This window comes from Orbicella faveolata, unplaced genomic scaffold (assembly GCF_042242905.1).
Source record: "Orbicella faveolata isolate gen_17 unplaced genomic scaffold, um_ofav_v1 contig_1, whole genome shotgun sequence".
In the NCBI taxonomy this organism is placed as follows: domain Eukaryota; kingdom Metazoa; phylum Cnidaria; class Anthozoa; order Scleractinia; family Merulinidae; genus Orbicella; species Orbicella faveolata.
This window is the reverse complement of record NW_028301536.1, coordinates 29,654,989-29,664,616: the sequence shown is the minus strand read 5'-3', so window position 1 is coordinate 29,664,616 and position 9,628 is coordinate 29,654,989. Positions and strand designations below refer to the sequence as shown.

General features: G+C 40.0%; 1 protein-coding gene and 1 long non-coding RNA gene across 6 annotated transcripts in view; one reads left to right on the top strand and one right to left on the bottom strand.

Annotated features, from left to right (window-relative positions):
• The first annotated feature begins 2,077 nt into the window (after positions 1-2,077).
• LOC110052804 (cGMP-dependent protein kinase 1-like) overlaps positions 2,078-9,628 on the top strand; it is a 50,694-nt gene continuing 43,143 nt past the window's right edge. The window contains exons 1-2 of one of the 5 annotated variants that reach the window (XM_020758978.2): positions 2,078-2,292; positions 2,492-2,611. The gene's annotated coding sequence lies outside the window, so the exon portion shown is untranslated. Of the gene's footprint in view, positions 2,293-2,491; positions 2,612-2,866; positions 3,196-4,509; positions 4,586-8,377; positions 8,460-9,628 lie in introns of those variants that run through there. The other 4 variants (XM_020758981.2, XM_089271362.1, XM_089271367.1 and 1 more) reach the window with 4 other exon arrangements.
• LOC149118708 (uncharacterized) lies at positions 7,224-8,452 on the bottom strand. The gene is made up of 2 exons (XR_016201427.1): positions 8,366-8,452; positions 7,224-7,496 (listed from the first exon to the last, which is right to left on the bottom strand). It is a non-coding gene; the product is annotated as an uncharacterized LOC149118708 (long non-coding RNA).

The following is a 9,628-nucleotide window of genomic DNA, read 5'->3' as shown; positions in this document are numbered from 1 at the left end:
ACTTGTTTTAAGTCTTGATAAATGTGACATGCCCAATTTGCAATTGAGCGATAAACTTAGAACGCACAAAGATGACGTTATGTAGGTGCTGATTCTGCGATATCAGGCAATTCCATCTCAGTGTTACTATAGCTACACAGTGCTACTGTAGGTAAAGTGGTTTCGTAAGGTCTTGGGGAAGTGCGAGGCGATCGCGAATCACTCAAAACTGTCAAATTTGCATCTACTGCAAACGCAGGCGAATGGACCCTTTGCATGAACCAATCACATGCAAAAATCTGAGATGTTCGATAGCACGCTAATCACTGGGACATTCAAAACAGAGAAATCAAGCTTCACTGGTTTAAGTCCTTTCGTTTTGTAGGTTACGTTTTTCCACTCATTTGCTATCCAAAATTATGTGGATCCTGTGCCATGTGACCGGTCATGTAGAGGGTCTATTTCCGCCAGTTGTTTTACCGCGTCTGCTTTCGCAGGCTGCAAGTTGTGCTCAGTACCGAATACTATTGTACGTGGCGAAGCCTTTTGCATGACTTTAGAATATGGAAGAAACAAACGAAAACACTCGTGGTTGAAAAAAGAGGGGTGGATTGGGAGGAAGAGAAAGGAGCCACCCCTTCCTTGTTTTCCTTTTTCACTCACGACCATTCGACATTTCTCTTCACAGTCTCTCGGGGGCTCAAATGGGACAGACGTAAGGGAGGTTATGTTATTGGTTTGACACGTGTACGACAAAGAATTCAACATGATTGCTTGTTTTCACAGATGGTAAACTAATTTCGTGCGGGGTGAAAAACAAGCAAAGACGCGGCATCTGCTCTTCCAAATTACTTGTGTTGTTGTCAGTCGTGGTTCTTGTCGATACTTGTTTTTGCTATAGTTCTTGTTGTTGTTGGTTTTGTTGTTGTTGTTGTTGTTGTTGTTGTTGTTGTTGTTCTTCTTCTTCTTCTTCTTCTTCTCTTCTCCCTCTTCATCTTCTTCTAGCGAGTTTGTAAACCTTACATTTTGAGTGTTAGCCCTTAGACACAGAAAAGTCACTTTGCTCTGGAGAAGGGCCAACGCTCAAAACCGGCAGCTTTACAAACTCACCATGGTGGTTTCATTTTTTTCATTTATTTATTCCATTCTAAAATTACAAAGATAAATATAAAGTAAACAAGTAAGAGGAGAAATGGAAAAGAGCAAAAATATAGCAAGCTAACATGGTGGTTTATTTACCTATAGAAACTTAATTCAATCTTAAACAGCTAGGTGTTTCACTTGCCTGTCGACGCAGCACAACAGCTTTTTACACCTAACAACTTCGACGGGTTGTTTCCAAGGGAACTGAACAAATGTGTGAAAAGAAGGCATGATCTAGGCACTATGCTTCGGTAGGAATGATTTCGTACTATAAAAGTGAAGAAAGGGGGACTGTTCGCGCTGATAAGTTCTTGACCGAAAACTTCAACAGTTCAATGCGTGTCAACAATATGGCGGAGAAGGTCACGGAAATATGGACAGAGTGGAACTGGACACAAGTTTTGTGTACATGTAATGTCAATCACGGGATAACGATGATTTCAACAATAGGTGTAATCAAAGAATTCACGACCAGCTTTGTTTCGCATTCCATGGTTAACGTGTACATCTTCTGTACAAGAAATAGAATCGGCTTTACCAGGATGAAAAAAAGAAGTTTTATATTAAAGGGCAACGAGGAAATGCATTCAAACTCGGCGTCTTATGTGGGATAAAAATCCAGCAACCGACACAATAGGGATTTCTAAAGACAATCATTTTTTAAAGTTCATAGAATGCCGAGCATTCAAAACGCTCAGTGCGATCTTGCATATAATAAAGATATCTCATAAAGATAACAAGTGATCGCTAACGCCAGGGGTCTCCTGTCTATGCATACTCGGTAACAAGATTACACGGTACAGGTTAGGTTACATGCATTCACCCTCTCAGTCTCTTTGACGTTGGGTCAGCTCCCACTAACAATAACATAATGAAAGCTTTTCTGCTTTTAAGAGAAATTAAATATTTTATTATACAAACACCTGAGCAGTGAAGCGGTGAACATTTGTCACTTGTCAAACACCAAAAGAAACGTGTCATTTCCAACTCGTGTGTCACTAATAATAAGAAATAGCTTCGCTCGGCACGTTTGGATATTTTCAGTTTCTATCAACATACCACGCACCAAAATAGCTCTGAGGGTTACATACTGAAACGTTAGAACTAAGAACGCCCCAATAACAGAATGGGAAGCCAGGACCTCTAAAGGATGGTTTGTAGAAAGACAAGGTATTGCGCCCATATCGCTTATTCATTTACGGTCATCACATCCACTACAGCTAAAATATATAAATCATTATAGCATCTTAGCGAGATCTTATAAATTGTGTCCAGTCGCTGTGCTGTGGTTTAAGTGTTATCTTTCATGTGATTTTATATTCATGAGACTTAATTTGATCGTACGTAAATAAAACACTTTGACTTGTAGGCTCGCCAACAACTTCAGACACGGTGGCACAGCTGCTGTTCCGTCGCCGGATTCGGGAGAAGTCATAACCGTAATTCGGTGAACCATTTCCTATAATACGATAAACAAGCCGGCTACCAGGTGAGTCGTTGCTGTTCAAAGCATCATTTAGGCTCAGCACTCTCCCATTCTGTTCGTGGCTTGGCGCAATATTGAACTAATGGCTGTGTTTTCAAACAAACCGCAACGATATTGCGGTCTCTTCCAAACGAACAGCAAATGACTTGTGGCTTAGAATCCATTGTCTTATACAATGCTTGCCGTCGCGATGTCTACATGTTTTCATAAAATCCGTTTTATCATGCAAAGTCAGCTGTGTCATTTGTGCCGAAAGCTTATCGTACTGATGGTCGATGTTTTTGCTTGTTTACTACGAAACCTTAGCCGCTTGAGCTTTCATTGCTTTCAAAACAAACCCAATAGGAAGTCTCTCCCACAGTAGCTGATTCTTAATGATGTGACACTGTTCTAACTTAATGACAAGACGGATGATACAGTTACTACAATGCAGCGTGGAACACAGTAATCAGCGATTTATGTTCGGGTTCCAAGCCAGCCGTTGGCGGGAGTGTTTTGATTCACTAATCGACTTATTAACGTTTTATGGGATAAAATGAAACCGAGCTTAACAGCTTCAATATGCTTGTCAAACCTTAGCTGGCAAGGTGAGTGCAGTTTACAAGATTTCCAATCCTGCGAGCAAGGCTGTTAATGTTAGAATCTATAAACTACAAACATCACCGTAATTTACTGATCGATGTCGTAAAAATAAGTTACAAGAGTTTACATTGTTTCAGAGTTTGTTTAAACAGCGCCGAACTGTCTTTGTAGTGCTTTTGATGTTATATTTCCAAGTTTTACATTCCATAGCTTTCAGATGACATTTAAGCCATTAGTTATTGTCAACCAGGAGAAAAATCTCAAGTGCTCTTGTGTCCATTCTATTGGACACGTACGCCCGCCATAACACAGCCGATAAATTCCCGCCAAACAATAGGAGATAGCGAATATCACTATGACGGACCACGGAAGGACAAACATCTGAACTTTCTTTTGTCTTGTTTTTTTCTTTGTGTGATGCCAATTTGGCGAAGTATTGATAAGGGCATGTGAGAGCATCAAATGCTAGCTATTCGTTGAAATTTTAATCGGCAATTTTTCCTATAATTTTACGGTTGATTTTCAGTCTTAATTTCTTCTCCCCTGCGGGGTAGTAAGCCGTAAAAATTACATACAGCGCTATTCAAACGTTGTGCGGCTATTAAAAAATACCCAAGGGGAATGAAAAACGAAAATTGAAAACAAGTGGATGATCGTGATGCAAAGAATGGAATATTCAAACGTAGGTGGCGTTTTGCCTATTAAGTCCAGCTGTTTAAAGAAGCTTGCTCTATCAATATCCATCCTGGATAGATGAAATAAATCCTTGACAAAAAGAGAGGCTGTTCTAGTATTTTCTTCTCCAATTCAATTAAATTCACAAACGACAAAATAATCCGAACGGGGTCACTTTACGGGCACGAAATTGTTTAGTCCGTCAATCACGGGGCTACTGGCGTGTTTTGTCTTAATTTGTTTTGATGATGAAAACAGTTGGATCAAACAGAATGCCGATTTCACTTTATTCATGAGGAGCAAGTGTCCTTGATCACTGTTTTCCTTTAGCTAATTGCCGCGAAACAAAATAGTTTATTTTTGTTGGTTGAAAATGGTCTGCTTTCTGAGATGCCGCTCGGCAAGTGAGTTTTTGTCTTTTCATTGTAGTGAAAAAAATTTGTAAAATAGCTGAAACAGTTCAATCCTCTATTTACCTTCGCTTTGTTCTGAATGTGTTTTCATTTTCGGCATCGATGTTTTTGTAATCTACGGATAACAAGAAAGGGGGCGTGAGGTATGGTAATTTTGAGCCCCTAAGGCCGCCGTGACTTTCGCTTGTCACTAGTAGCTAATTTAAAATTGAACATAGCTTAAACATATTTTATTATTGCCTCGTTGCAAACTTCTCATACTGCGTGGAAAAGATGACCATTGATAAAATGGACAGCGTAACCACAGGTAACGTGTACTTGTAAAGATAGTATCGAACCACTTCCTGATCAGCCTCTGTTCAGTATGTAACTAAGGATTTTTTAGTGAACGTTATATTGCGACTATGTTGATCACAATAGCACTTCATCAGTCGAATTTCTCCGTAGCATATATACATACTTTGCAGGTATGTATCTCAGTATATGTGGCATATTTTAAAAACCAATTTTCTTTGAAACTGACACGGTGAGCGGTCCGCTAACTAGTGTGTGTCAAGTGCGCCGACTGATACCGTGTGAATGTCGTGCCTGCAGTGTTGGCGATTAATTTATTGTGTTTTAGCTCATTGTTTATGAAAGAAAGAAAAACAACAGGTTAGCCTTTTCTTTGCCGGCGAACTTCGGCTCTTGTTTCACGCCGGGCCCGCAGTTTAGTCGATTTCATTTACTACACATGATCCAACCTATGAGAGCTGTGTAAAGTTGAAGAGGAGGCTCTGGGAACGAGAAAGACTGAGAGAATAATAGATGGCGGAAGCGCATACGACCAATCCACATGTCCATTTTATTATTTCCATATTCTCCACAGTGAAGCCAGATTTTAATTATTTCTTTCCTTCTCTTCCCTTCGCGAGAAGCTGTTCCCTTTATCCACAAGACAGGAGTTGACTGTATAAAGTAGTAGTTATGCAAACACTTTCTTGTACGGTACGTTAACTGCTCATTACGGAGGTTTGTACCTCAAAGCAACCAAGTTCAGACGACATCTTTTGTCATTCTTGTCCAAAGCAAGTGCGGCATTATTAACAGACGCATGTCAGACCTAAAAGCTATGCAAACCCCCCGTGTACGGTACCTTGAGAAATTTACAATTGTTGAATAACATGGTTTGTAGAACAAGGACAGTAAACAGGAACCTTTGCCCCCTTTCCTAAAATAAATAAATAAATAAATAAGTGAGAGGCGGAATTTGAAACAAACTTTCCTTCTGAGGTCTTCTGACTTCTTCCAGAAAATCATATCACGAAGACTGCTCGCTATGTTTAATTGAGTTTTTTTGGCTCTGGCAATTTGATGTGAAATTAATTTCCAGGCTCACTCGAATATTTACCTAGAAACTTTTTCATTAAAATGCGTTTCCGTTAATAAAACGACCACTGGCGTTCCAGCCGTTATAGTAAACATCCTTGACAACGGTGCCTGACCAGCGTGACACTCATCCGTGTGTAGCCCAGAAGTTTTCTACATGAAAGAGGCATTCAGTTTCACGGGCTTTCTGAGTTAAAGGACAGATAAATGAAAACCTTATACAGATAATTGCGCGGTAGTTCATCTTCAGACACATCGCTTTTAATTTGAAACTATTCTATTCTCAGGTAAGATTGTTTATCATGATTAACTTAATTCTAAGCGTCGAGGAGGCTAGCCAAACCGCTGAGAGAGCCACTAAGAATATTGTAAATGCTTATTGATTTTCGCATGCTTTTTTTAATGATTGTTTTGAGCATTTGGTGCTAGATCAAGGCCGGGATCAAGGTAATTTCCGCCTTCATACTTGAAGCATAATTCGCCTGGACAGGTCACGCGTCTCTGGTGTGAAAGGCGCTAATGAAGCAATACTGTAAGCACGGCACTGCATGTTTATCTTAAATAAAGGTGTCTAAAACACTAAGCTGTAGGGGAAAACATTGCAAGTGAAATGTTTTTTTACGAAAGTATTTTCTTTTAAGACTCAAAGATTTTTAAGTAAAAAGTCACAGTGGTTAATTGTCTGGCGTGAAACCATGACCGAACACGTTGTCGACAGAAGTACAGCCGAACCTCCACTAAAGGCCACCTCTACATCGGAGTTCCATAATAACAGGCACCACCCTTCCGATCCAGAGGCCAAGACTCCTAGTCTGCGGTTTTGTCTCGACTGTACGCTGACAGTAACGTAAACAAAGAGCAGAACATCGTTTCTTCAGGAACCTATCATCGGTTTCTGTCTTTTCTTTTACGGCTTAAAATTCAATAGGTAGTAACAAGGCCGAAAAAAAATTTACTTACTGTATTTCGTACTGTTATTTAGCTCCCCATCCCTGCCGTCAAACCCCTCCCACCGTATGTTATATAATTAACAATGAAGTAAGGCTGATTACTATTTAGAACCTGAAGCATGACGGGACAACGACATGATAGAGTCCAAACTGAAAGCCACGCGTGGACAGCTGTTTCTCCCTGGTTAAGCCTCGTCAGCACGGTGTAATCAGCCTTGCTTCATTGTTATGTCAGTCTAGTTTTGGCTGATCAGATCTTTTACAGATCCTACGTACACCGGCAGCATTTTCGTTTGCGGTCTCTTGCATCATTGTATATAATTAGCCTCCTGGTAACACAAAGGAACTATTTTCAGATTCCCTCATTACCATTAATTGTCATACCCGTAAAAAACGTAAATTGCAGTTTCGACCTGTAAATTGTGGATAAGTGTATTAATGGTTAACATCAGACTCAAATATTTTTCGTATAAGCCAACAGCAAAACACCCCCTCTCCCTCATATTATATTATCCCCACCCCTGCCGGCCCAAAAAGCTGCGAGGCTAGTTGCAGTGGCGAACGGTACTTCGGCCAGTCTATTGGTCCGATCTCGAAAACTCGGAAGCCACTAATGATGAGTTGCGATTTTTTTCGTCTTTTTAACGTGTTTTATTCGCGTCGTAAGTCTAAATAAGTCTCACTCTCAGATTTCACCCTTCGTCAACCCTTTTAATATGCCTCTCTACCCTCGGCCAGGAGCATGGGCCCTGCCTCGCCCAAATACCATTAGTCTCGTTTTGTATATTGTCTCTGTCTTCAATCTCCTCTCTCTTAAGCCTCATCATTCACATGATTAGCGCCTTTTCTTTCTTCGCTCTGCCATGGAGCATTCGCTTTGTCTAGTTCATTGGTGTGCGCCTGTAAACAAAATGGTAAATCTCCACTAACTAGAGGGTCAAAAGAGCTAATGTTGCTGAACTTTATCGATAATTTCAGAGCTGTCTTTTTAAGCGTTTTACATTCTTAGCACTTCAGTGATAAGAGATGCACACAGGCTGAGAAATGCTCAACTGAATGACGCTCAGCAGGTTCACCGACTATTCTCGAAACAGCGTTTTAATTATCCGAGCAAGCTTATCATAGAAAGGAATTTGTGACCTGAATAGAACTGCCATTTGATAATGCTCCACATGGACTTGATTGCTTAATGAAAATTAAATGGGAGAAAGATGGACAGTAACGTATTACGAAGTAATTCTTTACATCTGCTCGCTGAATTTCAGTTAAGCTGTACAAGAGTCTGCGAAGTATATTTTCACGGCGAAAGTGTCCGCTGCTTACGGTTTATTGAAGTGTCTCAGTTTTCTGCCAAGAATTTCCTTTAAATACATTTTTTAGGAGAAACATTTCAGAAGGTTTTACCTCACTTCAACTAATTTTCATCTGCAAAGCTTTACTGAAGAAAGGGTTTAATCTGGACGGAAAATAAAGCGATTTCTCTGGTTTATGGAGGATTTATGCAGGCACTTTTCAGTAAAATGAGAAATTATTAGGGTCGGACTAGGTCACCTAAGGACTTCCATATGCCGTCTTGTCTGTCATTAAATACGTGTCTTCATTGTTTCATGCAGGAGTTTGTTTATGGTCATTGTGTTTTCAATCTTAGCTAGATCAGTTTAGATAAGATAAGCAGATCAATAACTAGATTATGACTCTAAGGATGAGAGGATGAGAGCATAAGATTTGCGTTGTACATCATTTCTAGCAAGTTAGGCAGGTTTACATACGTCCGGTACTTTGACAGTCAGCTTTTAAAGACCAGTAGTCGAGCCGCTCCACCTTCAGTCCTGTATGGGAAGATTTATATCGGTGAGGCTTGAGGTGAGTCCTATTTGCAATGGCAGTCTATAGTTATGGACAGCTCTGTGGAGGTAATGTGTAGTCACTGATAGTTTTGTTTCTGCCGTATGCCGTATCTGTGCGCGCCCTTACTTCCAAACCATTACATGCCTCCACACGGTGACGAAAAATTAATGACTTAATAACAAGTGTGATCGGCAGGAATGAGCTATTGGCAGGGGAACTGCGTTGATACACTCGTCGAGCAAGTTAAATCCTATAATGACCAAATTATAACAAGACTCAGCAAGAAAAGCGATTTTTAGAGCTACCGTAGAATGTGATTGGCGCTGGATCAAATTGGAGATGGAATTTTTCGTCGGGTCTCAACGATAAAACTCTTGAAACGTGCGGAGAGCGTAACAAAAATGAGGCGTCTTCTAAGTTGAAAGAGAATGTATCGATCGGATGTTCCCCTGCTAAGCTCTCATTCTTGACGGGATTATCTCAAGGTTATTATATTGCTAAAATTTAAAACCGCAACTGTAAACAAAGCGCTACGTCTGAGGTATAATCAGTGTAATTGGTATACGACATTCCACAATGACTAACAAGATACATCTTTACCCTCCTTCCTATTGAAAAAACGTCAACTTGAGCTTGAGTGATTATCCACCTTTAGGGTCTTGAAATGCCACTTTTTCTCTCTCTCTTAGTTTGAGCAGTTACGTGTTTAGTAGGACAACACAACAAAACAATTTAATTCTGTTTATCCACTAATCCTTACCATGTCATAGTCTCAGAACGGAAGCTAATTATAACATTCGGTAAAGGTGGCAAAGATAAGCGCGCGCATATTTTGTATCTTTACTTTTTGCACAGGATATGATTTTTGTAATGTATGTATGTATATATGGCAGCTGAGTACTTATAATAGGATCTAGATTCATAAGTGCCACGCCACAGGCGGCGTATCTTATAAGAACCTTACGTAAGTTTTTCAAGTGGACACGCAATTTAACCTAATTTTAACCATCCTTATTCTTCTCTGATGAGGTAGTACCTTTTTCGTGTTTTGATACTTTAGAGAAGTACTAAAGTTGTGGTTTCGTTTCGATTTGAAGTAATCCGTGGCGGGCATCGTAAGAAAGCGAAAAGAAAGAAACAGTAATCGAAGAAAACCAAAACCTGAAAAAGATCAAGATTTTCTG